We start from the raw sequence: 24905 nt of genomic DNA on the forward strand, positions 1-24905 counted from the left end.
TTTCAGCTGATCATTCGTCAAAGTTAAGGCAGGCGATTGGGAGAACCCTGGAGGAAATTCCTGGTTCCTGAATCATTTCAAAAATAGATAAATGCCACGATGGGAGAAGGTGTCAGCCATGGCTCAGTGGGTATCACTCTTGCTCTGAGTTGGAAGATGGTGGCTTGGGACTTGAGTACTAAATTTAGGCTGACACTCCTGTGCAGTACCAAGGGAGTGTTGCACTGTTGGAGGTTCCTACATTAAAACAGTGACTAGGAGCCATAATTTCGAATTGGAGTCGGGAACCCAACCCCCAGATAAATTCTGGATCCCGAGCCCGTGCCTTAGCTGTGTATTTTAAAATGTAAATGCCCTAATTGGGCCGGAGGGTTGCTTGACTTCAATTAGTGATGCTGAGCATCTCCAGGAGGTGGGAGCTGCCTGCTTGGTGCCAGCTGTCTTGCCAAAGAGAGCAGCAGCTCCTCACCGGGCCAGCAGCATCAATGAGGATGAAAGGGGCCATGCAGGAAAAATGAAGATCCATCACTAGCACCGGTGTAAGAAGGTCCATTAAAAAACAGCTTTAAGACCAAAGATAAATAAACTTTATTTGGCGCGAACATGCACCAGACTGTCGGGTTCGCCGAAATAAATTCCATTCTGCTCTGCACAGGCCCCTTAACAAGCTCCTTAAGGAGTTTAAGGGGCTGTTAATTGGTGGCGAGTGGGTTTCTCGTTCCATCCCACACCGCTGAAAATTACAGACTGTCCCAGAGGCGTTGGGATCCCAAGACGACCTCCGAGACAGAAATTTCCAAATCGTGCCCACACTGGGTCCCGACCCCACGGCCCTTTGAAATTCCGGCCCTAGACTTCAAAAGTATTTCATTATCTGTAAAGTGCTTTGGGACATCATGATAGGACGGCTGCAAAATTGGGCTCTGTATCACTTGTAGTCTTGGTGCTCCAGGTGCCATTTTGGTGCCTGTCGGAGTGTAATGCTGATTTGATGCCAGCGTTGCCATTTACAATCTGGCTGCTCCAGCTAACATCCTCTGTTAAACGCATGCAGCTGAACATGTGTTCAGTATTAGGGACGTCCCCTACTAACGCTATTTAAAGGGATCGTCATCAACAACTTGCAGGTTAGTTGCTGATTAATTGCTACCTGCTCTGTTTGTGTTTGTGGAAGTGCTCAGTGGTTTGCAGAGAGTTTGAAGATGGTGAAGTCGATAAGGAGTGGTGCTGCACCACGAGAAGGCCTTGGTTGTGACTTCAAGGGTTCTGATCAGGCTACTTTCTCCCAGCCAACATCCCCTTGGGCTGCAACATGAGAGGGCAATGGAACAGAGGCAGCAAAGGCAGTTGCTCATAGAGGGAGGGGGAGGAGAACTCTAAGCAGGAGGCCTTGTCCACATAGGGTCGTCCAGGTGCGTTTCTCTTACATCCACCTAAGCAATTTGTACGTCATCTGTGCTTTATGAAGGAGGTGCTCACAAATTTCTGCAATCAGACCAACAACCCCAGAGCAGGGCAAGGATGCCACAGCCAGTGGCTATGAAGGTGGCCATGCCCTGAACGTTTCCAAACTAGAACAAGTGACATCTGTAAAATCTCCCAGATCGCCATCCACTACTGCACCAGAGAGGTGACAAGTGCTTTTTATGCCAGGAGAGGGGAGTTCATTGTGTTCTCGCTGACCAGAGAGAAGCAGGCAGAGCATGTATGTGGCTTTTTTTTAATTCATTCATGGGATGTGGGCATCACTGGCCAGGCCAGCATTTATTGCCCATCCCTAATTGCCCTTGAGAAGGTGGTGGTGAGCTGCCTTTTGGAACCGCTGCAGTCCATATGGGGCAGGCACACCCACAGTGCTGTTAGGAAGGGAGTTCCAGGATTTTGACCCCGCAACAGTGAAGGAACGGCGATATAGCTCCAAGTCAGGATGGTGTGTGACTTGGAGGGGAACTTGCAGGTGGTGGTGTTCCCATGCATTTGCTGCCCTTGTCCTTCTAGTTGGTAGAGGTCGCAGGTTTGGAAGGTGCTTTGCGAGGATAGCAAGTTTTCCTCAGGGTGCAGAGTGCCATCGACTGCACACCCACGGCTTTGTAGATGCTGCATCTAAATGCGGAGATGTATTGTAATCATAAACATTACCACTCACTTAATGTACAGTTGATCTGCAATCATGCTCAGCACATCAGACCATGATGCTTTCATCCTGTGCCAGTCTGCTGTTCCCTCAGTATTTGAGCCACCACATCAAACCAGAGGGCAGCTATTAGATGACAAGGGCTATCTGCTTAACACTTGGCTCATGATTCCACTCTGCAATGCAACCTCACATGGCCAGCGTGCACACAATAAGAGCAATGCTGTCACATGAAATATCATAGAGCAGACCACTGGGGTGCTGAAGCAATGGAGGGGAGTTCTCCAGTACTTGCCGAAGCATGTGTCCAGATTTGTCATAGTCTGCTATATTCTCCACAACCTGGCCATCATGCGGGCATAGCCCTCTCCACCAGGCATATTGCAAGAAGCTCAGGAGCAGGAGGAAGATGGAGATGAGGAGGAAGAAGAGGATGAGGAGGAAAAGGAGGAGCGGGAGGAGGCAACCAGCACATTCCCTTTCTGGATGGGTTGTCCATGATCATTCAGTTATGATCCCACTGAACACAACCCCAAATCCCCTTTGTACAACAGTCACATGCATTACTATCCCTCTGTCACCTGACCATCACAGCGTTCTGTTGGCCGTAATGCTGAAATAAAAACCAACACAAAGCAAGTGCATGTTGGAGCCAGACTCCTCCATGCTCATTGACAGTGACATAAGGCCTGCTAATGTACCAAGCATTTCTGTGGGCTTGCCCATCAGCCTTTTTCTCTATGCAGCCCCATCAAAGTCCTTAACTGCAGCAGAAGTCATATGCAACCTCATCCTCCGGGGAGCTAGCACCTGTGCTGTTCTTAGCCCCTACCCTGGCTGCAGGCCACTCATGCCCAGTGTCTCACCATGTTGGATCCTGCCTCTGTGCTACAACAACAACTACATCAACAACTTATATTTATATAGTGCCTTTAATATAACATAGGAACATAGGAAATAGGAGTAGAAGTAGCCCAATAAGCCCCTTGAGCCTGCTCTGCCGTTCAATAAGATCATGGTTGATCTAATTGTGGCCTTTACTTTCCTGCTGGCGCCCCATAACACTTGACTTGCTTGTAGATCAACAATCTGTCTAACTCAGCCTTGAATATATTTAACGACTCGGCCTCCACTGCTCTCTGGGGAAGAAAATTGCAAAGATTAACAACCCTCTGAGAGAAGATATTCCTCCTCATCGCTGTCTTAAATAGAAGACCCCTTATTTTGAAACTGTGCCCCCTAGTTCTAGATTCCCCCACGAGGGGAAACATCTTCTCAGCATCTACTCTGTCAAGCCCCCTGAGAATCTTACATGTTTCAATAAGATCAACTCACATTCCTCTAAACTCCAATGAGTGTATGCTCAACCTGCTCAACCTTTCCTCATAAGACAATTCCTTCATCAGCCTAGTGAACCTTCTCTGAGCTGCTTCCAATACAAGTATGTCCTTCCTTAAGTAAGGAGACCAAAACTGCACACAGTATTCTAGGTACAGTCTCACCAATGCCCTGTTCAGTTGTAGCAAGACTTCCCTACATTTATAATCCGACCCCATTGCATGAAAGGCCAACATTATATTTGCCTTCCTAATTACTTGCTGTACCTGCATGCTAAATTTTTGTGGTTCATGTACAAGGACACCCAGATCCCTCTTTACTGCAACATTCTGCAGTCTCTCCATTTAAATAATCTGCTTTTCTCTTCTTCCCACTAAAATGGACTACCTCACATTTTCTCTTCCATCTGCCAAATTTTTGCCCAATCACTTAACCTATTTATATCCCTTTGCAGACTTTTTGTGTCCTCCTCACAACTTGCTTTCCTACCTATCTTTGTATCATCAGCAAATTTGGTCACAATACACTCTGTCCCTTCATCCAAGTCATCAATATAGATTGTAAATAATTGAGGCCCCAACACTGATCCTTGTGGCACCCACTAGTTACAGTTTGCCAACCTGAAAATGCCCTATTTATTCTGACTCTCTGTTTCCTGTTAGTACACAAATCCTCTATCCATGAGCTCTTAAATTCTGTAGTAACATTTTCTGTGGGACCTTATCAAATGCCTTTTGGAAATCCAAATGCATTACATCAACTGGTTCCCCTTTAAGCACCCTGCTTTTTACATCCTCAAAGAACTCTAATAAATTTGTCAAACACGATTTCCCTATCATAAAACCATGTTGACTCTGACTATTTTTATTATGATTTTCTAAATGTCCTGCTACTACTTCCTTCATAATGGATGTTTAGCATTTTTCCAATGACAGATGTTCGACTAACTGGCCTATAGTTTCTTGCTGTCTGTCTCTGTCCTTTCTTGAACAAAGGTGTTAAATTTGTGGTTTTCCAATCCATTAGGACCATTCCAGAGTCTAGGGAATTTTAGAAGATTACAACCAGTGCATCCACTATCTCTTCAGCCACTTATTTTAAGACCTTAGGATGCAGGCCATCAGATCCAGGGGACTTGTCAGCCTTCAGTCTCATTAGCTTTCCTAGCACTGGGTTTGGAATTTCGCTTCTGTGATGGCTGGGCTGCAATTTTCTGCCCAAGATGAATTTCATTGTAATATAACTCTTCATTCACAAGGAGGATAATTCTGGCTGGTGGCACAGCCTCCCTTTGTCCTGCTTAATACTCTCCTGCTGTGAATTGCAGTGCTGAGTGAAATGGTTGTCTGCCCATACATGGCCAAAATTCAAACACCACCCTCCCTCCCCCACCCCATCTGTGGAGGATCATAATTTTGGGATTATATTAAGAATTTTTTAGAATTAAGAATCCTGGCATCATTAAGCATTTTTCCATTACATTAAATTTGCTTAGAATTGTAATGAAATTAGTTTTAATATTGGAGAATAGTAGATGATTACTATTTGTAACCACATTGCAGCATTTAGACAATAAATAATAACCTGCTGTTCACTCATCCCATAGTGAATAACAGTCTTCTGTCTAACTGAAGTCACTAACTTTACTGCGCAATAGTGCACTATTTAAAAAGTTTCCATGCGGGAGATATTAGCTAAATGAATGCATAGTTAGCACATAAAAGTTAAAGCATTTGGCAGCTAAATTCTTTGGCTAATATCGCTCCAATGGAAGCTGCAAACTGTTACTCAATTACAATGGTAAGAGTGAAGCACTGCTCCTCCAATAATATCCCATTTATAAGATAAAGCCAATTTGCACTGCAGGATACTGCAATAACAGCAACTCGCATTTATATAATGGCCACAAAACGTAGCACTGTAGCGTCCGTTTTATTGGCACTTTGCCTCCAACGTGCATGCACACCTCTGCAGCTAGCAGCACCAGACACCATTTTGGTGAGATCATTAGCATGCATGCAGGAAGCATCCATCCACCAGGAGTATGCAGAAACGGCAGATCATGACGTTAATCAATGTTTTGGCACCAGTGCTGCCATTTCGGAGCTCATCACCCCAGTTAACACCTTCTCTCAATCTCATACAGCTGAACACACATACAGCAGCAGGGAGCCTTCCCCCCACCCAACCTCACCAGTGCTATTTAAAGGGATCATTAACTACTTTCAGTATAGCTGCTAATTGATTTCTATTGGTTGTTGCTGAGTTTGTAGAAGTGTTAGGTGTTTTCCAGAGTTGTTTAAAGTTGCTGAATTCTACAGGGAGTGGTGTGACGCGTGCCAAAAGACTTTGTACTAACTCCAAGGATTGTGCACAAACCATTTGCTCCCAGATATGGGTGCAGTAGTTTGCATCCTTCTTGGCCTATAGCATGAAGGGAGAATGAGCAGAGGTGACACAGAACAGGACAGGCTACTGGAAGAGAGAGGGAGGAGGAGGAGGGGATGAAGGGCTCTCGGCAGGAGACCATATCGTCCAGAGTATTCAGGGAGCAATTCTACTACTGAAACTTAGAAAGGAACAGTGTGTAAGACATCTCTGCTTTACTATCTTCCACCTGCTGCATCCACAAACTGCAGTGTCAAAGCAGGGTGAGAAAGGCATTGTCAGTGGCTGTGAAAGTGACTGTGGCCATGAACTTTTATGTGTCTGGCTCCTTCCAGGCTGGAAGAGGTGGCATTTGCAACATCTTCCAGTTTGCAGTCCATTGTTGAGGAAAGGAGATCCCTGAGGCTCTGTATACAGAAGGAGCTGAATACATTTAATTCTCTCTAGCCAGCGAGAAGCAGGTGGAGTGAGTGCATGGCTTTGAGGACTGCAGACCTCCCCATATTGAAGGGTGTCATTGACTGCACATACTTTGCTTTGCAGGTACCATATGGCAACTCCAAGATGTACTGCAACTAGAAGAAATTCCACTCTCTCAACATCCAGCTGGTGTGTGACCATAAGCAGCATATCATGAGGTCAATGTCTGATATCCTAATACCCTTCTGCCTTCGCAATTTGTCTGGAGGATCTTATGGCCCCCTGTGCATAGAGGACCTTTCTCTGTCTGTCCACCTCCTCCACCAAGGTATCCAGTGCAGTGTCAAAGAACCTTGGGACACCCTTTCTGCCTGTTGCACCATAATTCAGTGTTCTTCTTGCTCATGCTCTCTTCTGCAACCAGTTCCAGCACCTGCTATAGCCAAAATACAGCTCTCCTTTAAGAGGTGCAAGCTAGCTTTAAGTGGTGCTAGTACTGCACAAATCTGGGCCCCCTGCTGAGTTGTGCAGCCACTCAGCAATGCATTTAGTGCTGGCTGCACGCAGCAATCATGCAAATCAGCTGCATGCTGCCTGCATCGGAAGCAACGGGTGCGGATGACTTGATACCTGCACCAGTTTTCGAGCTCTATTCAGTTTCACAGCCAACACCTATAATGTAAAAAATGTTTCAAGACATTTCACAAATAAACATAATGTAAATTGACATTAAGCCAGAAAGGATAAGATTAGGAAGTGTGACTAATGGCTAACTTAAAGGATGGGTTTTGAGAAGGTTTTTAAAGGCGGAGATGCCATGTAGAGATGAAGAGACTTTCATGATGGATGGGATGTGGGTGTAAAGCTTTGCTTAGAGTTCAACAAGATGTCAAGATTACAAACAGTCTGGCTCAGCCTGTGAGAATGCCTTGGCTGGGGAATGGAGTCAGTGGCAAGGATGTCGAGTTTGTCGTAGAGTCTAAAGAAAGTGATTTCAGTCTTCCTGATGTTGCAAGTGTGAAAGCTTTGCATTTAAAATTAATTTCTAATGGTCAATTTTAATCCCCTTGTTTGGAACAAATATGTTGTAGCTATTTTCAGATTCCTGGTATTAGCTATGCCTGATTATCTCCTTGCTTAATGATAGTCCAGGGCTAAGACTGTTAAGGTCTGTTCTGACAAATGATCATCAACTTGAAACTTTGATATCAAGGGCAATCACTCTCACCTCCGAAGAGGGGATGTTCTGTGATGATTTTACAATGTTCAATACCATTCACAACTCCTCAGATACTGAAACAGTCTGTGTCCATATGTAGCAAGACCTGGACAACATTGAGGCTTGAGCTTATAAGTGGCAAATAACATTCACACCACACAATTGCCAGGCAATGACGATCTCCAACAAGAGAGAATCTAACCATCTCCCCTTGACATTCAACAGCATCACCATCACTGAATTCCCCCACTATCAACATCCTGAGGGGTCACCATTGACCAGAAACTGAACTGGAGTAGCCACATAAATACTGTGGCTACAAGAGCAGGTCAGAGGCTAGGAATTCTGCAGCGAATAACTCACCTCCTATCTCTCCAATGCCTGTCCACTATCTACAAGGCACAAGTCAGGAGTGTGATGGAATACTCTCCACTTGACTGGATGAGTGCGCCTCCAACAACACTCAGGAATCTCGACACCATCCAGGACAAAGCAGCTGGCTTGACCGACATCCCATCCACCACCTTCAACATTCACTTCCTCCACCACTGGCACACAGTGGTAGCAGTGTGTACCATCTGCAGCATCTCACCAAGGCTCCTTGGACAGCACCTTAGAAACCTGTGACCTCTTCCACCTAAAAGGACAAGGGCAGCAGATGCATGGGAACACCACCACCTGCAAGTTCCCCTCCAAGACACACACCATCCTGATTTAGAACTATATTGCCGTTCCTTCACTGTCACTAGGTCAAAATTCTGGAACTCAATTCCTAACAGCACTGTGGGTGTAGCCACACCAGATGGACTGTAGCTGCTCAAGAAGGCAGTTCACCACCACCTTCTCAAGGACAATTAGGGATGGGCTACGAATGCTGGTCTAGCCAGTGACGCCCACATCCCATGAAATGAATAAAAAAAGCTTTGGGCTGAATCTTCTGGACTTTGAGAATTTTCAGGTGATGGGACCATTTTCAGATCTTGACCCCATTCGTGGCAGCAGTGGGACTTCAGGCGTGATCTCACAGGAGTCAGCCAATTGAGAACATGCCTGTGGGATCGCCGTCCCTAGGGATGGCGGGCAGGCTGAGGAGGCGGGAGGGCCCGCAATGTGAGGACAGCTGGCAACCTTCACTGTGGCAGCAGTGAGAGTGTTGCTGAAGAGTCTGGGGCACAAGAGGGAGCAACATGATGAAAGGGAGATGAGGCTGTTGGAGGCAGAAGACTTGGCTTTATCCCCAGCACACTCTGTGACAGCAGTCCCCACGATGCAGGCCTTTGCCCACAAATGATTACTGTCATGCCATTTTTGCCCTATAAAGGTCAGATTGGCAATGACTGTCAAGCCGCACACACCACCCGCTGTGGACTCGCACCCTATGAGCTGCCGAGTTATGGACACTGTGGGGGTCCCGTTTGCCAATGGAAAAATGCAGAAGAATCGTGAAAATGTTTGATAATTGCGTCATTGGCGACCTCAATGCCTGTCCTATTGCAGCTGCGCTGGTTCCCAACATCACGCTCAGCCTGACCCGAGCAAAGCGGCCAGAGGTGGGAACACATCGGCAAATCGGCCCGACGCAATTTTTCATATTTTTCCGGCTCCTAACCCGCCTCCAAGGGACTGGGGAAATTCCTCCTGTTAACTCTGTTTGGCTATCCACAGATGCTGCTTAGCCTGCGGAGCATTTTCAGCACTTTCTATTTTTGCTATTAAGGTGGGTATGAGTCCCAGATCCCGTGTTCGGATGTATGTTCAGCATGATGTTGAATGGTTTAACAATGCTATACTGAAAATGCTAGTTGGAGAACGTGGAAGGAATCCAATTTTCTGAAATCTCTCTGATATTCCAAATTTTTAGAGTCTACGCCATAAATCAGATTTGAACCAAGATTTAGTAATCCCAAAATGAAACAGTAAGTGCATTCAGATTCATAACATGGTATTTGCACTAAAATGTTTTCAGCTGTGTGCAGAGAGAGGGCAGTGAGAACACAAAGGAGGAGGGCAGTGAGGTGTGTGCTGAGAAGGGAATGGTAGTGTAGTGTTAATGTTAGTGCCTCATGATCCAAAAGTCAGCATTCATGTTTTAGTGATATGAGTTCAAATCCCACCATTGTAGCAGTTGGAGTTTAAATTCTGTTAATTCATAAATCTGGAATAAAAAGCTAGTCTAAAACTGCCTGATTGTCATAACAGCCCATTTGGTTTATTGATTGTATTTTAGGGAAGGAAATCTGTTGTCCTGACCTGGTCTGGCCTACATGTGATTTCAGACCACAGCAATGTGTTTGACTCCTAACTGCCCTCTGAAATGGCCAAACAAGCCACTAAGCCGATGAAACAACTAACCAGAGGAGGAGGAGGAGGCTCCACAGACATCCCATCCTCGATGATGGGTGCAAAAGACAAGGCTGAAAAATTTGCTACCATCTTCAGCCAGAAGTGCTAAGTGGATGATCCATCTTGGCCTCCTCCTGAGGTCCCCAGCATCACAGGTGCCAATCTTCAGACAATTTGATTCACTCCACGTCATATCAAGAAACGACTGAAGGCACTGGATACAGCAAAGGTTATGGGCCCTGACAACATCCCAGCTGTTGTATTGAAGACTTGTGCTCCAGAACTAGCTGCACCCCTAGCCATGCAATGTGGGAAATTTTCCAGATAGGTCCTGTCCACAAAAAACAGGACAAATCAAATTCGTCCAATTACTGTCCAATCAATCTCTTCTCAATCATCAGCAAAGTGACGATGGTGTTTTTGACAGTACTATCAAGCGGCACTTACTCAGCAATAATTATAACATTCTGATAACTAGTAAAGCTTAGTACAGAATATATATGTATACAGAATATACAGTTAAAATAATGGGAGTTTATTGAACATGTCTTGCATCTAAGGTTTCCTCCACTGCTCTCTACAAGGTTCTATACAGATTACATTACATCACCTCCTGTGATGATTTATTTATTTATTTTATTTAGAGATACAGCACTGAAACAGGCCCTTCGGCCCACCGAGTCTGTGCCGACCAACAACCACCCATTTATACTAACCCTACAGTAATCCCATATTCCCAATCACCTCCCTACACTAGGGGCAATTTACAAAGGCCAATTTACCTATCAACCTGCAAGTCTTTGGATGTGGGAGGAAACCGGAGCACCCGGCGAAAACCCACGCAGACACAGGGAGAACTTGCAAACTGCGCACAGGCAGTACCCAGAATCAAACCCGGGTCCCTGGAACTGTGAGGCAGCGGTGCTAACCACTGTGCCGCCCATCTTCTTTGGCCTCCTTATCTCGAGAGACAATGGGTAAGCGCCTGGAGGTGGTCAGTGGTTTGTGAAGCAGCGCCTGGAGTGGCTATAAAGGCCAATTCTAGAGTGACAGGCTCTTCCACAGGTGCTGCAGAGAAATTTGTTTGTCGGGGCTGTTACACAGTTGGCTCTCCCCTTGCGCCTCTGTCTTTTTTCCTGCCAACTACTAAGTCTCTTCGACTCGCCACACTTTGGCCCCGTCTTTATGGCTGCCCGCCAGCTCTGGCGAACGCTGGCAACTGACTCCCACGACTTGTGATCAATGTCACAGGATTTCATGTCGCGTTTGCAGACGTCTTTAAAGCGGAGACATGGACGGCCGGTGGGTCTGATACCAGTGGAGAGCTCGCTGTACAATGTGTCTTTGGGGATCCTGCCATCTTCCATGCGGCTCACATGGCCAAGCCATCTCAAGCGCTGCTGACTCAGTAGTGTGTATAAGCTGGGGATGTTGGCCGCCTCGAGGACTTCTGTGTTGGAGATACAGTCCTGCCACCTGATGCCAAGTATTCTCTGGAGGCAGCGAAGATGGAATGAATTGAGACGTCGCTCTTGGCTGACATACGTTGTCCAGGCCTCGCTGCCATAGAGCAAGGTACTGAGGACACAGGCCTGATACATTCGGACTTTTGTGTTCCGTGTCAGTGCGCCATTTTCCCACACTCTCTTGGCAGTCTGGACATAACAGTGGAAGCCTTTCCCATGCGCTTCTTGATTTCTGCATCTAGAGACAGGTTACTGGTGATAGTTGAGCCTAGGTAGGTGAACTCTTGAACCACTTCCAGAGCGTGGTCGCCAATAATGATGGATGGAGCATTTCTGACGTCCTGCCCCATGATGTTCGTTTTCTTGAGGCTGATGGTTAGGCCAAATTCATTGCAGGCAGCCGCAAACCTGTCGATGAGACTCTGCAGGCACCCTTCAGTGTGTGATGTTAAAGCAGCATCGTCAGCAAAGAGGAGTTCCCTGATGAGGACTTTCCGTACTTTGGACTTCGCTCTTAGACGGGCAAGGTTGAACAACCTGCCCCTGATCTTGTGTGGAGGAAAATTCCTTCTTCAGAGGACTTGAAGACATGTGAAAGCAGCAGGGAGAAGAAAATCCCATAATGCACAGTCTATTTACATAGTCTGCCCAGTAACAACCCAATGTCCACTATATTACACTATACTACAATAACCTGCTCAGTTTGTGTTCTGCCAGGGCCACTTGGTTCCAGACCTCATTACAGCCTTGGTCCAAATATGGACAAAAGTGTTGAACTCAAAAGGTGAGGTGAAAGAGTGCCTGTCCTTGACATCAGGGCAGCATATGACCAAGAGTAGCATCAAGGAACTCAAGCAAAATTGAAGTCAGTGGGAATCAGGGAGAAAGCTCTCCACTGGTTGGAGCCATACCTAGTACAAAGAAAGTTAGTTGTAGTTGTTGGAGGCCAATCCTCTCAGCATCAGGACATCGCTGCAGGTGTTCCTCAAGGTAGAGTCCTAGGCCCAGCCATCTTCAGATTCTTCATCAATGACCTTCCCTCCAACATAAGGTCAGAAGAGGGATATTTGCTGATGATGGCACAGTGTTCTGTACCATTTGCGACTCCTCAGATACTGAAGCAGTCTGTGCCCACATGCAGCGATACCTGGACAACATTTAGGCATGGGTTGATAAGTGGCACGTAACGGACACGCCACACAAGTGCCAGGCAATGACCATCTCCAATAAGGGAGAATCTAAGCATCTCCCCTTGGTGTTCAACGGCATTAACATCGCTGAATTCCACCACTATCAACATCCTGGGGGTTACCATTGATCAGAAACTCAACTGGACCAGCCATATAAATACTGTGGCTACAAAAACAGGTCAAATGCTGGGAATTCTGCAGAGAGTAAATCAACTCCTGACTCCCATAGCCTGTCCACCATCTACAAGGAGGGTGATGGAATATTCTCCACTTACCTAGATGAGTACAGCTTCAAGAACACTCAAGAAGCTCGAAACCATCCAGAAAAAAAGAAAGACTTGCATTTATTTAGCACCTTTCATGACCACCATATGTCTCAAAGTGCTTTACAGCCATTGAACTGGGATCCACTGGAGACATGTGTGGAATCTCAGTCTTTGGCACAACAGTGCATCAAGGAGGTCACCAATGCCCTGTCAGGAGGGCCGGCGACTATGTTCGCTAACGCACTGATCCAGACAATCAAGCTGAGAGGGCTATAGGATTTGGGTCCATCGCTGGATTCCCCGAAGTGCAGGGTGTCATTGATTGCATGCATGTGGCCATCAAGACTCCCGCAGCCCAGCCGGGGCCTTCATCAACAGGAAGGGCTTCCACTTGCCCCATGTGCAACTGGTCTGTGATGACCACAAAGGAATCCTACAGCTGTGTGCATGATTCCCAAGAAGCAGCAATGACACCTACATACCTCGGCAGTCCCAGGTGCCAGATCTTTTCCGTTCCCTCACCGTGCGCCTTCAGGGATGGATCCTTGGAGACAAAGGCTACCCAGTGAGGACATGGCTACTAATGTCTGAGAGGAACCCAAGCTCGATGCAGAGGAGAGATACAACACCTACAATGGGCCAACCCGAGCGACCATCAAGCAGGTCTTTGGTCTTCTGAAGATGAGATGGAGATGGAGCCCTGCAGTATGCCCCAGCAAGGGTCTCGTGTATCATGCTGTGCACTGCACAACCTGGAACTACAGAGGGGGGGTGGCATTGATCAGTGAGGATATCATGCCGTGTGATGCCTCCTCCGGTGTTGAGGATGCAGAGGACGATGCTGCCAGACCAGGAACCCCAGGTACAGCATGAAAGGTGCCATGTGATACGCATAAGGGAGGCACAGGATGCCCTTATACATTCACATTTCCTATGCCCCTTACCACCTTCTGGAACTGCACCAATAAAGCTTTATAATTGAGCCGCCTTGTTGCCACCTCTGTTACGAACAGGTAAGGAGGGGTCACAAGGCTCCCCTCTTGTCCTTCTCCTTGTTTGACCGCAACAGGATTTATTCCTTTTGAAACAGTGGATGTGCTTACCGCTTCAGTGAGAGTTTAACCTTTTACCTTTGTTGTAATTGTAAAAGAATCAATCAGCCAGGTTTTGTCAAGTTCGAACAAGAAAGAGGTGAGTTTATTGTACTTAAAAAAAAATCTATACCTAATCTAGATAAAATAATAAAATTATGCTACACTTTCACTCACAAATACACACACTTGAATCTCACACGCACAAATAGGTGACAGAGTGATGAGGGGTAGTTGGATTGGAGTCCAGAATAAGTAAAAATAATATATACACTTTATGGGATCTGGTAATTCCATTGTCTTCCACCTGAAGTTGTGATCTTGAAGTCTCTGGCTGGTAGAAATGCGCTTTGCGGCTGCACACCTGGTTCAAGTTCTTTTTGGAGAGAGTTGTAGGTGGCTTTCTTCCCTGGGGTCTCTTGTCTGTAGCAATGGTAGACTTGGATGTTCCGCAGTGGCAGACAGATTTCAAAATTTCAGTATATTTAGAGAAAAAGAGAGAGAGACACACACACGCACACAACCCCACTGGGTTGTTCTCTGGTTAGCACTCGAAGCTTGTCTGCTTCAAAGTCTCAGGAGTTTGCCCTTTTGCAAAAGACTGATAGTTTTACACAGATGGTGAGGCAGTCATATGGTTGTCCAGTGTCCTCATTTGCAATTTAATTAGATTCAAGTCTAGGAATTTTCAATCTCTCTTGGGTTTCATTGTTTCAATGTTCACCCCCTGGAGGTATGACTCCACTGTTCATATTCCAAGATGGCTTTGAATGTTTTGCCATTAGAAGTGAAGCTGTTAGCTGTTTCCAAATTTATGAGGCATTCTTCTAGTGGTGATTAGCTCAGACATCCATCTCTCCTTTGATGCCTTGATGTGTAAGGTATTCAGATGCAAATTGTAGCCATCTTGACTGTCAGCTTTTTTTGTAAAGTTAACTGTAGGATCCCAGCTTTCCTTTTAAAAAGTTTAATATAGGTTTCCAACCAATGAATTAAAAATCCTCATTTGGCATAGCACATTTACTTGACACTCCCTCCTTCTCTACTGCAGCGCCCAGGTGCACATCACAGAGTGGCAAGGCCGAAGCATTGCTGGGCTCACGACTTGGTCCCTCGCTTCCAGCTGCCTGGGAGGAAACGTTTAAATGAAATCCGAAAGGGCATCAACAATAGGAAGGAGCCACAGTGAAAGAACATATTTTCTTTATTCCACGTGACACCAAACACAACCCTATCCATCTGGAATCTACGTTCACCATGAACCCCTAAGCACATCTAGGTGCTCTTCTTAAAACTTTTCCAGGTGCTCCTACGTGGTGCCCCTTCCCACCATCCCACGCTGTCAGCTGAGGCAGAGGAAGGATGCTGATCTTGCTGCACCCTGGGTTGGGATGACATTGACGACTGTCCTCTGGCTGCCTGCAGGCTGGAGGGCCCTGGTACACTGAGAGCCTCCTGCAAAGGTGCAGGGACCCCTTCTGTCATCGGGGATGATGGAGGAACAGACATCATTGGCAAAGGGGCTTTGGAGCTGCTGTCACCACTAGGAGCACCCTGAGAGGAACCCCCAGATGCAGCAGCCAGCTGCTGCTCTCCCCTTATAAGGCCCACTTGTACCTCCCTGCTGACCTGAGGGGGTCATGGACCTGGTGGAAACTCCAGGTGTCTCGTCCCCCTCTCGCCTTGCCAGCACTGCATGGAGCTCATTGATAAAGCTATGGAGTGCATGTTTGTGCGCATATTCGGCAGCTACTGATTGGTCTGTGGAGGTGGCTCTGCATGAAAGTCACCAATCTCTCAATGGAGGAAGCCAGACACGCAATTGTCAGGGACAGTACAGCACCCAATGTCTGGATGGACTCATCCAGTGTCTGCGCTTATGTACGCAGAGCCTTCTGCATCTCCGCCAAATGTTGCCTCACCTCTCGCTGCAGCTGCAGCATTTTCTGTGTTGCCACCGACACCAAAAGCATGTCATCAGCCCTGGGCCTCAGCATAGGCCTGTCCTCCCACAATCCTCCGACTGACAGTGGCCTCAGCTGTCACAGCCTCTGTCAGCTGCCTTGGCACATGGTGATATTCTTACCAGGTTGTCTGCTCGAATCTGACCACAACCGATATCGACCAACATGAGAGTATCTGCCCTGGTGGACGGCTGTCCCCGAGTCTCTCCAGTTCTTTGCTTATGTCATTCATCGTGACCTACATGAGAGAACAGAGACATTCCATCCGGCCCTACTGCACAGCTCCATTGAAGCAGTGGTAAACGGATGAGCAGCATGGATTGTTTGCAGCCAATGCACCCATGGTCATTCACTCTCTTGGGTAGATGCTCCTGTCTCACCATCATCTATGGAGCAACTGCCTTGCTGCCCTGCCAGTTCCATGGCTTTCTCCTCCATCTGACTTAAGCCATGGAGATAAGGTACTCTGCTGCCGGTCTTGGCATGCTCATTCTGATTGTGTGCTCTCTTCTGCTGCAGACACAATGATGAACAAAGCTAGTCTCTCAGCCGGGTCAAGCCCAAGACCTCTGATGGTGAAAATACAGTGGTCCATGATGGGGGCATGTGGCCACTCTCAAGGCACTGTCTGGGGTTAAACAATGACTGATGTGCGCCTCTCATCAAGATGCAGCAAAGCCTCAGGCAGCATGTCCTGCAGTCCTTTCCCAGTGAGTGTGACAAGGTGATCTCTCCCTTTCCACCAAATGCTCCCTCTCGCTCTGTCACATGGAATGCCCAAAGGGTCCAAAGTGTTTGGAGTTCTCACGTTAGCAACCCGGATCAGGTCATTGACCTGCTTCCTGCACTGGATCCATTTCCTGGGAGTGACCCCCATGGCTGCTGACCTCCTCCGATTTCTCCATCCAGGCTTGCTTGGTCAGGCAGGCTAGTCTCCTCCTTGCATCCCTGGGGAAGAGGAACTCTTGCCTTTCCCTTGCAGCCTGGAGGAGAACCTGCAGGGAGGCATCGCTGAACTGGGGGGGTGGGGGGTTCACCCGATGTCTTCCTTCAGCCATGGTCGCTGCAGGCTCAAATTCAGCTCCTTGCCTATCAGGCAGCAGATTTAGCAGAAGGGGTACTGGGGTAGCAGAGAGCATTCAGGAAGGCACTCTTTTAAACCAGGCAGGAGTGAATGCAGGGCTGGAAGCCTGTTAAATATGGTGCCAGTACCTGCCATTGCATCAGATGACAGCACTATCAGCACCTTGTTCATTTCCTCTGATCATTGCTTGCATGGGCCCCACGCCTCCCCTTCCTTATTGGCCAGCCGTCGCATGATCACGGTCAGCCAGCCACATTTCGCTTGTGCGGTGACAGCACCCGCTTCTGATGCTGCCACCGAGAGCCGTGCCCATTAACACTGCTTCTTTCTCTACAGCTGCTGCCAGACTGAGTATTTTCAGCATTTTCTGTTTTTATTTTATATTATAACAATATTTGGAATTGCATGAAAGCAGGACCTTGAAACCTGCCAGTTCCGGAAATGCAATTTCATTACCATGTCACTAGTTATGAAGAAAAATATCTCCCGTCCATTTTGCAACAGAGGAAGCTGAAACCCCTCTTTCCCTTCTCACTCACATTAGTGTAAATCAGCTAAAATGACCAATTGAACCAATCCGATACTTAAGTATTAATTTTCTGAATATGTGCTGGTGGGTGAGGAACCTTTTTCCACTGCCAGGCAATAGTTTGAATATTTTAACATGTCAGTTAATGATTGTGGCACAAGATGCACCAAATTTCAACTGTAGCTCAAAAATAGTATCCAGCCTTTTTTCAAAATTCTTTCAAGGCCAGCATTTATTGCCCATCCCTAATTGCCCTTGAGAAGGTGATGGTGAGCTGCCTTGGTGTCATAGTGTAATAGAACGCTTTAGTAGTTTTATCTTCAGGCATGGATTTTAGTTCAGTCTCATTATTTATAATAAACTTTGACAAATAACTATATATGTACAACAGATCTTCCAATGAATATCATATTAACTGACATTGCTAGGTGCTGTCACAAGATGGAGTATAGCCTATGCCTGGTTACTAATGATTACACTCCACTCTGTCAGTATTATTGCTGGTACCACAACAAAATGCGGAATGGTAATTACTGTTCTTACTTTTATTTAACTTATGGATGGTAGAGTAGAGTAGATATATATTGGGACTATATCACTTGATAATATAGATCAAATACATTTTTCTTGTTCAACATACTCTCATCTGCTAAATTTATTCAGATATGTGGACTGGGACTAATTTCCTACTCCCAAACTGCCTCAGGTAATGTTCTCAAAACAGTAGGTCTAAATAATTTATCACAGCATAAGTTCAAATTTCTTTCTCTGTAAACAGAAAGTATTTTAACCCATGGAGCATCACAACTATAGTTGCTCATTTGGGTACTTTTTGCACTTCAGACCAGCATACTTAGTTGGCAGATTTCTTCCTGGTTTGACCCAAAAAGCCATGTCAAAGATTGGTGAGGTTGCAATATGACATGACCATGCTGGCCCTCCAAGTATAGGTTTTCAGTTGGTAGCACAACTTACCTTTTAAGGCAGTGTTCAGTCAAGTGGAAAAAACATTTTTTGTACACTTACAAGCACCTCCAAAATGGATGGTGCACACAAGTTTGGATAAAAAAATTCTCAGATCATTCTTTTCAAAGATAACTTCTTAGTGGATGCTGTCAGAAAGATGAGACAAATTAGATTTGGTAGAAAAAGATGAAATTAAGGTAGTTCAGCTAAAGAATGTGGAATAAATAGGAACAGGATAAACAGAATTAAAGTGCTTTTTATTTCAGTTATTGAGCTTTTAGTGCTGAAATTAGTAGGTTATTGTTAATATTGCAGACATTAACATATTTCTGATGTTTAGATACATTTATCACTGTAACATTTGTGGATGATGACAAACTAAACTTGTTAGCCTAGGGTGGTAGAAATTTCCCTGGATCTTCCAGCAGTCTAAGGTTTAGATAGTCCTTTCTAGGTAACTATTTCTATTCAAGTGTATATTCCTCACTTATTAAGACAACCAAAACTTCATCCTGTGTAGTTATATATCATTGAAAAAAATGCAAGCTTTAAAAATAACCTAATTTACCTTCTGAATACCAAGCATTGCAATATCAAGTGGACGTTATACATGGATAGAAAAAGTCACAAAATTGTGCCTGTTTTAGCAGAGTGACTGATGAAAATACTTGTATATAAAAATAGAAAAAAATACTGCTTTATAACTGTCAGTCTCTGTCATCACTTTATTTTTCAGTCTCAGCTGTATTGGTTGTGCACTAAACCCACTTAATCTATGACGGTGGTCACAGTCAGGGCCCCCAACAGTTTCAGGTTCAACTAGCATTTTTCACGCTATTGTCAGCACTGAAAGTGCATCAGTTAGATTGCAAAATGTGGTCGGCCAACATGAAGTCATAATAAGGCTGGGGATCATCTGTGCTCAAACATAGCTATTCATGTCAGCCATTTCCTTTCAGCCTCTTTTGTAGACTTTTCAAGAAGGAGGTGTACAAAAATTACAGTCTGTTTACTGAGACTGGAGGATCGGCCGCTTGACTGAAAGGAAGCAAAGAACAGTTTGGATTTTAAAATGAAGCAAAGCTGTAGAGATTTTTTAAAAAATGCTTTTTTGCTTTTTAAGTAGTCATCAACTCACCTTCTTGGTACTGCATCTGTCCCAAACTCATGCTTCCTAGCCGTATTCTTTCAGATTCAACTATTCTTGTTCCTTCACTTATCATTGGATAGTTTGGGCAATAATCTGATACAGCCAGTATCATTGTACCAAAATATTACCCTGTTGAGCTAAAAAAAAAGGAACAGTGGAAATCTGAAATGAAAAATAACAGTAAATGGTATTTAAAATTTAAATACTTAATGCATTTAAAATTAAATGACAGAGATCTGCTGCTAATTGAACTCATTCATCAGAACCCTTGTGGAGAACGCCTCTTAAAATGTTAACCCTGGACTTTATTTCCTTTGCAAAGACTGACCCACGAGCTACTTATTTCCAGCTATTTCTATCTTTTTATCTTCCAAAGTTGTTCTCTGCAATATGTCAATGTGTTGGCAATTCCATTGCATGACTAAATTTACAACAAGGTAGACATTAAATTTAGCTTTTCTGAACATCAATCTGCTTCAATCTGTAAAACTCAGTCTCTGGGTTCATTCTTTGACTTGCTTTAAGTTGCAGTCAAAGATTGTACCGGCCATGAATTCTTAGTCCCAGCTTCGCTGGAGAAATGAAAGTCGACAAAGGGCATACTGCATATCTAACTTGAGGGTGTTATTTCAATCAATCTCTCAAATAATGTGATTGACAGCATAATTATTCAAAATGCTGCTCATCACAGGTATACACATCGCATGATTTTGTGAAAACCCATTAGCAGTCCATGCAAGCCTTATTTGTTTGTACTTCTTACCACCATTTCAGTGAAAGACTAACACTTGTGCATTGTATCTAAGATTAACTATGGCTGGGTTGTACATCATGTTTTGACATTACTGGAGTCCAGTACAAATAACCATGGAATCTGTAAACCAGTTTCATTTTCACTGTCCTTATTTACATGGCCAAAAATGAAACAGGAATGGTTTTAAATATGCTTGCAGAGGGATGCTTTAATTTGGGTTTGATTTGAATAAGTAGATCCATGATGTTTGCTCAATGTGAATTAATTAGAACGAGCCCTTAATTTGGACTGATTCCATATAATTGGGGCTTTAAGCAGTTGGCACCATGCAAAAAAATGGATTAAATAGAAATCCCTCGTATAGTTGTTTCTTGATAAGCAAAGCACATTTGCCTGTGTCAAATTGTGTTGGATAAACAAGGCTTCTGGCCACACAATCAAATCTGCATAAAGAGCATACATATGTGGTAAATCTGATTATCAAAACTACTGGATGGAGTTTGAGGATGTACTTACTCCTACATCTTAGTCTGATGCAAACAAGAAAGCTGGGAGGTAGGCGGAAGTGAAGGGGTTGTTACAATGTTTTCACTGTGTCTAATCCAAATTCCAGGCAGCTTTTATTACTTTGCTAGTCTCTTCCCTTGTTTCTCTTTTTCTGCCTTTCTATGCTTGGACAGTATATCATCAAGAATGTTATTTTCAAGGTTGTGTTGCTGACTCCTGCTGTGCACTGCAGGGTTCTCTTAAAATCCCTTGCTTGAAAGTATGAGAGGAGACACAGGTGGTTGAGGCTGATCAGACCCTATCTGAAGAAAACACTTGCCAAAACATCCTTAGCATGTTGCACTCATTATCTCTGTATTAGAAGAACAATGTGTGTCATTATAAGTCTGCCTGTTCTGTAGTTGAGGCACAGTAATGCTATGGTATGGAATAGACAAATGCATACTTCAGTTTCCCCGAATATGAAAGGCCTTTGTATACCATCCAGGTGGCCTGCGACGCTTGATGTAACTCCAGTGGGATAACATGTCTACAGGATATGTCTCTTCGTGCTTGTGCAAAAGATATTTACAGTGGGCAAGAAGTCATTCCTACCTGTCTAGCTGTGTACACCCAACTGGTAGAAAAATCCTAAACTCCAATAATTTCCATTTACTACAAAGAGTACACTTCTAGCGTACGATTCCTAGCATCGATTCATTTTTATTAATGCAGTTTAAAAAAAAGCTTATAGTGCTCATTGTTCACTTGCACAACAATTAATTTTAATTTAGAGATTATTGGTTGCATTCCGTCACTAGCTGATGTCACCATGTTTCCTATTGCAGTCTGAACTTACGGTATAGATTTCCCATTCAAATGCATGGAACACCATGAAGTATTTACATTGTAGATACAGGCTAAACTCACCACAGAAAGTTAGGACTTATCAATTTTAGTCTAAGTATCCTTTTTAATGGTTTGCTAATTTTTAATTACTGCCTAACAACCTCTCTGGCACTGAACATTAACTTTTACAGCTCATTCCTTCAGCTTTGAATTGTTGTTGGAGATTTTTAAAAATTTAATCTTTTTAAAAATATTTCTTTCTTTTCTCTCTTGTAATTCAATCTTTCTTTCCCTCTCTTTATTTTGCTTCATGTATCTGTTTTGACCTTGACTTCACTAAACTAACTTGCACATCCAGGTTCAGACTCTGTGTTGTTCACTAACAATACTTCAATCTATTTGGTTAAGGAGACACACAGTTGCTTGACTTGTTAATACAGGTCCCAGATTCCCTGTAGAAGATGCTGCACCATTTCGATCTTCCACTACCAGCAACATGCAATGAAAAAGCCCATGGAAATTAAATGGGCAAGGGAATGTCTAAAGAAGAACAGACATTGGCTACAGTAAATTCTGAAGCATTATGGTTTCACCTGTGCTACATAGTGTGGGCCAAGAATGCCAATAATTTAGATCTAAATGTTGTAGTTGTTTTCTAGTGAGTGAGTTGTTTCTGTGATGCAGATGACCATGCCAGAGAAATTCATGTTGGTTGCTGGTATGTGCAATTTGTGTGGATTCTCTGCAAGTGGTCTAAAGGGAGCTGGATGAGTTCCTGTGAATGGAAGAGACCTCAAGTTGTAGAAGGCAGGCTGGTTACCAGAGACAAGTGATACCATTCACTGTGATCTCCATGAGCTTGCTTGATACTTATGTCACAGAGGTTTCCCCAGAGTGTTTTTCCCTTTTTTCTCTGTTTTTTCTCTTGTCTTTCCCAGAAAATTGGGACTGTGGAATGAAGAGAAGGTATATAAAGAGCTGTAAGTGTTCATGGGTGCTTGGTATGTGCCAGCAGAAAACATGGAATAGATTGATAATTTGTGGTGTGCGTGCTCTTACATCAAATGTGGTAACTGGTACTGTTGATGACATCCTTAAGTTGTGCCATCTTCCATACTTATTCCTGGCTCTGAAAGCAGTGTAGATAGCATTCACCCAGATTGCCGCCTCTTGCCAGGTAAGCTGCACTGCTATCCTCCAGGGAGGGTGCCCTGAAGCGCCAAACAGGGCAAGCCTCCTCCCATTGCTCTCATAGCAATAGTAATTTTTAAAAAATTTGTTTGTGGGATGTGGGCGTTGCTGGCTAGGCCAGCATTTGTTGCCCATCCTTAATTGCCCTTGAACTGAGTGGTTTGCTAGGCCATTTCAGAGGGCATTTTAAGAGTCAACCACATTGCTGTGGGTCTGGAGTCACATATAGGCCAGACCAGGTAAGGATGGCAGATTCCTTCCCTAAAGGCCATTAGTGAACCAGATGGCATTTTACAGTAATCGACAATAGTTTCATGGTCACCATTAGACTAGCTTTTTAATACCAGATTTTTAAATTCAATTCAAATGTCACCATCTGCCGTGGTGGGATTCGAACCCATATCCCCAGAGCATTAGCCTGGGCTCTGGATTACTAGTCCACTGACATTACCACTGCCTCCCTGGTTGTGAAACACGAGGTTCAAATGCTGTGCCACTGCATCACTTGCCCAAAGGCTATGGGTTCTAAATTGCCACTGATCTTCCATCATTATTATTTTGCCGTTCACTGGTTTTAGCCAGGCACTTTGTTTATTACCCAATCCAGCCTTTGGAAAGGTGAAAATGTATTTTTTCAAATATTTACAATCTCAGTAAAGGCTGCAACAATTTTAATGCTAATATGTGGTAACTTGCCTTTAAAATGGTCACATCCCTTTAAGTTTTAGCTTCAGCCCTTTAAGGGCTGTTTAGACACTATTTCTGCTACCCGCCTTGTCCCCATGGTGAGCACACAGAGCCAGGCTGAAGCAGGAGCTAAGCATAAATCTCCTGTTAATTAGGACAGGCCCAGGAGTTTGGCATGGTGGGAAGTTGGCAAGCATTTAGCACTGCATTCTGGTCCCACCAATGTAGCATCAGGACCAGAGATAAAGCTTCTTGTATGTTAAGCGAAACTGTAATGAAATTGTTTGCGTATTCTGTTTGTTTAAAGCTATCAATGTATTATAGCTATATTTTTGAATAGTGATTGATTGCCTGCAAAGCTCTCTATTTCCATGGTTACTGCAGGGTGAAATATTCATCATCTGCTATGTGATCACATTTCTCTGTGAAATAACAGCAGAGGTGAACCTTTTGACCTCTCGCCCTGCAGAGGAGTGTAAGCTCAATCAGTAGGGCTGAACAAATTTCAAGTTATATTCTTTTCAGATGAGACTGGAAGCACAGATAGTGAGGTTACCCAGGTACTGCTGCTCAAACATCACTGTCTCTGATCAAGTCGAACAGGTGGAGTAACAGAATTTCAAAAAAAATGGATTGCTTTTCCTTTCTTGCAGTTAAGTAGAATAGCAGTACTTACTTTTTAACCTTTATGCTGCACGAATGTCCCTTATTCTGAATTTATGGCATTTTTTTGCCTGAACTGAGAAATGTTCTAATTATGCATCATCCTCCTGTATCAAATAGTTTCCCTTGCATTAGCGTTCAAACCTTATGGATTGAGTGGTACATATGCGCCTCAAACAGACCCTTGGTTTGTATGCACTGTGATTAAATGAACCAACATCACATTGACATTGCGGGAATCTGATGTTTTAGGCATTCAGCTGCCATTAGCCACTTTACCTTGCAAAATCTCATCTGACCTGTAATGTACAGTGTTCTAGGATCAATAGGAATACTTAATGATTGAAACAGCAGTAACCGCTGAGCAATTCACACTACAATGGCATCTTAGAGCTATTTCAGCTCATTCAAATTTTCATAATATTCCAGAGGCTGCAGCATGCTAGATTGATCGGCCAGAGATATTATAGTCACACTTTTTCTAATACTAGTCTCAATAGCACAGGCAAGATCTGACACAGAGCAGCTAAGGAGAGGAATGCTGGACTCATGAAACTACAAAGGCTGAAAGACTTGGGAGGAAGATCTACTAAGAAAAGGAAAGAAAGGGAAAATGATTAGAGAAAGAATGATCATGTTGAGTTAGCTAGGGACAGCAGCAGGAACATCAGATCTGGCTACTTCATCCCACAGGTTAAGGAGGAGAAAATAGTCCAGGGTTCCTAGG

The sequence above is a fragment of the Heterodontus francisci genome, chromosome 3 (genome assembly GCF_036365525.1).
Source record: "Heterodontus francisci isolate sHetFra1 chromosome 3, sHetFra1.hap1, whole genome shotgun sequence".
In the NCBI taxonomy this organism is placed as follows: domain Eukaryota; kingdom Metazoa; phylum Chordata; class Chondrichthyes; order Heterodontiformes; family Heterodontidae; genus Heterodontus; species Heterodontus francisci.